Source organism: Ananas comosus, linkage group 2 (genome assembly GCF_001540865.1).
Source record: "Ananas comosus cultivar F153 linkage group 2, ASM154086v1, whole genome shotgun sequence".
NCBI lineage: Eukaryota > Viridiplantae > Streptophyta > Magnoliopsida > Poales > Bromeliaceae > Ananas > Ananas comosus.
Window position 1 is genome coordinate 13,446,187 of NC_033622.1, and position 5,880 is coordinate 13,452,066.

Genomic DNA, 5,880 nt, shown 5'->3' on the forward strand with positions numbered 1-5,880 from the left:
AAACACATGTTTTTTTTTTTTTTTTTTGGGTAAATGAAGTTTCTAATATTGCTGCAAAATTAACGGAGCATTAAAATAAATGTTACCTAGGCCATTCCATAAATGCAATAGCAAATGCGACAGAGGGCCTTCTTCTTATAATCGTGCCAATACGATAAGGAAATTAGCTTGAATTTGGTAATTAATTAATAATTAATGAGGTAACAGTGGGGGCCAAAATTTCCTATCGCTTTTTAAAGTTTAAAAATAATAATGGGGAGAAAAATAAAATTAAAAAAAAAAGAAAAAACAAAGGCCCAATGAAAGAAGAGCAATGCTAATTAATCACCCCAAGATTAGGGATAAATTTTACGTTTCATTCACTAAAAAGGCCATTTTTTTACTGTTACTTTTATAAACGTTTCCAACTTTTTTTAAAATTTTTTTCATCAATATTTACTTCTTTTTCTTTTTTTTTTGTTCCTCCCTTGAGGCCTAAGTGCTTCGGCTTATAACCCAGTTTATCCTCTCAAATAATGGAATAGTAATATGCTACCTTATTCACAGAAAAAAAAAAGAAGAAGAAGAAGAAGAAGAAAAGTTGTTTCTTTTTACTAGAAATCATTTAGAGTTTTGTAAACCGCTTAAATTTCATAAGTTGTAGAGTTTAAGCTTGTATATAAATATACACACCGTAGTTTCTATGAAAGAAGGCCGGCTAACATTATACAGTACAGAATGAATGCTCCAATCCCGTGATCAAAACTAAAAAAAAGTTAAAATGTGTGGGGTTCAAGTCATTTCAAGAGCTTGAACTTGTATCGAATATAGATAGAAGAGAGAGAGAGAGAGAGAGAGAGAGAGAGAGAGAGAGAGTGTGTGTGTGTGTGTGAAGGAAGAGGAGGACCTGGAGGAAGGTTCGGGAGAGGGCGACAAGGAAGGTGGCGGCGGCCCAGAGGAAGGCGCCGAGGGCGATGACGTGGGCGCGGTTGTGGCGGGAGGCCATGTAGGCGGCGAGCGGGTAGCATGCGGCCTGCACGATGGAGCGGAGCAGCGTCAGCGACCCCAACCCCGTCGGCGTCGCCTGCAGCGCCGCCCCCACCTCCTTGTACACCGCCGGCAGCAGCGCCTCGTCCGCCCGCTCCATTATCGACGCCGCGTTCACCACCCACAGCGTCCTCCATCCCCCACCCCTCCCCACCCCCATTTCTCCTCCTCCGACCACCACTCCTCAAAAAACTCGGAGGATCGATCCAGGACTTTATTTATTCTTCTCGTTCGTGGAGGAAGGAAGAGGGGGACCGGGAAGTGTACTTCCAATACGGACCTAGCCAATTGAAGAGCCCGGTTTGATCAATTGGGGCCCACTTTTTTTTTTTTTTTTTTCTTTGTTTTTCTCCTTTGTAGTCGGTGCGTTTTGGCGTGGAAATGAGGGCGGGTTTAATCGGATTTTCCAGTTCCTACAAGACCGGAGCCTGTGTGGGTCAGTCCCCTCTCTCTCTCTCTCTCTCTCTCTCTCTCTCTCTCTCACTTTTCTTTCGGGAAAAAAGAAGAGCGCACTAATAATTCGAGGAAAAATAGGAAGTGGATTTTATAAGGAAGTTGATATCCATGAGATATGTATTTATGTTCTGTTTTTTTGGACGGTTATTTGGAAGGATATGTTAGCTAATAAGATTATTTTTGTAGCTTTTTACGCCGACTATACAAATTGGTTGGTTAATTGATAAAATATTAAATAGGCTGTTGCGTACCTTATCACTAAAAGGGTTGACCCGCTTGTCTCGATATAACTGATCCAATTAGCTTATGACATACATCTATGAGGAAAAGAGTGATTATTATATTATTATTATTATTATTATTATTATTATTATTATTTCAACACTGGTGCCACATGGAATGGATCACAAACTGGCGATGCAAGATTGTTTAGAATTACTTAGGTTGGAGGATCAAGGAAATTATAATAATTCTAAACACATAAGACGACAAAGAAAATAAAATTATTGTTGTTAATTATAATAACGTCGTTTGAGGGAATTGCATGTGACTATGATTCAGCACGCCTAACGTGGACATTATTACATAGGAAACTTTTAATGATAGATTCCTAAAATTAAAAACAATCCTATGTATAAACATAATAACGCTAAGGGCCTGTTTGGATACACAGTAAAATATCTCCACGGAATTTTTAAACTGTGGTTTCGGTCTAGATAAAATAAAGAATCCTGCAATTCTAAAAAATTCCACGGATTCAATTTTTAAACTGTTTGGATACGCATTGTACAATTTTACAGAATTTTTCTAAATTTTAAGATTAAAAGTTAAAATTTAAAATTTCAAAAAAAATTTTAAATTTAAAATTTGATATGTGAAATGTGAAATTTTGAATTTTGAATTTTCAAATTTGAAATTTACAAATTTAAAATTTAAAATTTAAAATTTAAAATTTAAAATTTAAAATTTAAAATTTAAAATTTAAAATCTATGTTGAAATTGAAAATTTTATGTTGAAATTTAAAAGTTAGAACTTGATGCATTTTTTTTAATAAGGGAGCTCACGAATGGTGGAATTTTTTTTCCTTTGATTAGAGTGGATTATACTTTTACTCTATTTTTTGGAGTATAGTTTAACTATACTCCAAAAATTACGTTACTTTTTTTCCTCCCAAACACTTCATAGAATATTTTTCCTACCGCCGTAGTATAGTTTAACTATGCTACGTTTTCAGAAGTATCCAAACGGGGCCTAAGTCTTTTAAATCAGGATCTGGATGATAAGGATGAGACGAATCTCATATCACTTGTTGCTTATAAGTATGGGCATAAAGAAAAGAGGAATATGACACTTCCTGAAAGTAGGGTGTCATATCTAGAGTCTTTTATTTTATGAGAAAGTCCTCAGGCTTATTCAATGCACGTCAGGACTCTATTTGAATACGCTAATATTTTATTTGGTTTATCTTTTTCAACTTACTTTAAAAACTTATATTATTTAATAGATAAAAAATATAATCAAATATTTAGAAAGAATATTATAGTCGATCTTTAAGTTATTTTTTAGGACTAAAATAAATTATTTCATAATTAATTTTAGAAAAAACTTCAAAAACCCCCTCTGTGGTTCCACACTTTTTCATTTTAGTACCCTGTGGTTTAAAGTGTATCAAGTTAGTACCCTGTGGTTTTGCACTTTATCACTTTAGTACCCTGTGGTTTCACACTTTATCACTTTAGTACCCTATAGTTTAAAAAACCACAGGGTACTAATTTGATACAAAATCAAAACCACAGGGTACTAAAGTGATAAAGTGAGAAACCACAATGTACTAACTTGATACATTTTAAACCACATGGTACTAAAGTGAAAAAAATTGAGACCACAAGGGGGGTTTTTGAAGTTTTCCCTTAATTTTAGTTATCCTACCAACTTTAAGGAATAAAAATCAAACTACTAACTTTCAATCATACAAAAATATTTTTACAATAAATAAATTATTATTGAATATTTTATTTTGTCATCCAAGTAGAACTTAAGTAAGGAGTCCGACTACTATACTCTTATGAGTATAGACCTTTTTATACTCAAATATTTTCGGCCGTTAGATTTATCCCTTTGACCATACTATTAAACCAACCAACCACTCAATCCTAATGAACCACTATCATTCTAACCACACATCTTTTTATTTAACGGTCGAAAATTTATAAGTATAAAAAGATCTATACTCATAAGAGTATAGTAGCTCTAGCCCTTAAGTGAGATCTAAGTTTACAACAAGTCCTTTAGAAGGGAGGTGCCTTACCATCCAGAATACCAATTGAGGTGCGAGTTAGTCGTTGATCCCTCCTTGGGCTACATCGGGTATGAGTGCCCAAATCCTGTTTCCGTATCCGAAAAGCCCAACACGAGAGACAGCTCGGCCTTCTATAGACGTACTAAATGGGCCCCAATTTATCTCGGACATAATTGGCTTTTCCTGGACCAAAACACGTTAGCCCACGGCCCGTGCTTGATGCGTCCATTTACTTCTCTAAAACGGCACAGTTGAGCATGCTAGGCTTGAGAGCAATGCATGTGTGTGTGCTTGGACAAGGTTCAGTGGGCCGAACCAGAAACACTTCTCTGTTTTAAACTTGTTTGGCGCGCAAGAAGATCATATTAGAGATTCCTAGATTAACATGCAGGTTTTCAGTTTTATATTCATAAAACTATAATGCGGTTAGCTAGAAATTTTATTTAAATCTAACACACGCAGATAGAAAATCATTCTGAATACGGAGAACATAATTGTTGCATCCTTCTGCAGTAATTTTCTACGCGCACGAATGATCGATGAAATATTATGGTGCGCAAAAGTTTCACAGCGGAGGCCAGACTGTAATGGACGAACCGCGTCGGAGAGTACGACGAAGGTGGTGGAGGGGCGCGTGGGCGTGAAGTTCGGTCTTGGGATGGTTTGTTTTCAGACTCCGTACGGATGCTGTAGCCTGCAGGTAATGAAGGGCGCAACGCAGCGGCCACGACACTGTGACGTTGACTTCACCGACCCCGTTACACTGAACGGGTGTTGGAACGGAATCGTTCCGCGCCCGGCCACATCATAACAAAGCACACGTGTACACTTTCGGCCGCAATTTTCGCCAATCTTCCTGCGGGCCGCAACAAGACAAAACGGGCTGACAATATGGGCCCACCAATCTTTACCCCCTGGTCTCGTCACTCTTATGCTTTCGTAATGTCATCGTTCACTACCGCGCTTTATTCATTAAAAATATAAATCAGACATTAGCGCCAACGTAAAAAATTTTCTATGAAAAAAAAAAAGTTCAACCGAAAAAAAGATGTTTAAACGCGAGAATTATCTTCCACTAGGATGCCAACTGTCTGATTTTTACCATCGGCGACAGAGGGTTCGCAATAGACTTTCTAAATTTTTCCTTTTTTACTAATATTTTTAATAGATTGTTAATTAATTTCATACCACATCTTAAATTTTATACGTAAACAAATCAAAACTCTTCATGTTATTTATGTCGACTTATTTATAATTTATAAAGTAGTATTTTAGCTTTGGATATCCACAGCGATACTCCACGTCGTGCGGGGAGACTAAATTGCACCAAAGACATAGAACGCACAAGAGTCCAATCAGACTCGACGGTCACACACATTATACTTATTTAAAGCATGTTTAGGTGTTGGGACGAGTTATTCCGTAATTATTTTTGTATGGCACATATCAAAACACTTTTGTGACTATAGTTAAAATTTTGATTTAATTTGTCTGTTGCAAAAATCATATAATCTTGATTCATTAGAATTTTTACTTTATGTGAGAAAATAAGTGATCTCATGAGAAATACAGTAAAAAGATCATTATTTATAACTAACACATTTTCAAACCAGGTATCTAGGATACCAATTATCAAACTCTTAGCCAACTACACTTGATGAAGTCGGCATTAGGAATCTATTTGAGCCTTCTAATAATTTTCATATGACAACATCAGTAATTAATTAAGATTTCTTCATCCAGCAGTAGGCTAGGGAGACACTACATGACTCATTGTGATCCTCCACATATTATTCAGATGTGAAGCACAGTAGCTTCTTGGAAAGAAGCTAACAAGTTTGTATTGCCTTTAGAGGACATGCAAGGATCGAGGTCCAAAGCTCATGAACACATACTTTGTCATACCCTTAATAGAAGCAATAAGGCAACAACAAGGTAACATGCATGTTATAGAATTGATTGGTGGTATATATATAGCCTAGCTCACTGGAGCATGTATAGAGGAAATTAAGAGGCACATTTAATGGGATGAGACATGCACGTACCCCCTCCCCTATGATTTCCTCTTCTTGACTAGTTGGTGACTTAATGGAAGCTT

At 36.4% G+C, this 5,880-nt stretch overlaps 1 pseudogene; it reads right to left on the reverse strand.

The window, feature by feature from the left end:
- LOC109706681 overlaps nt 1–1,189 on the reverse strand; it is a 3,123-nt pseudogene extending 1,934 nt beyond the window's left edge.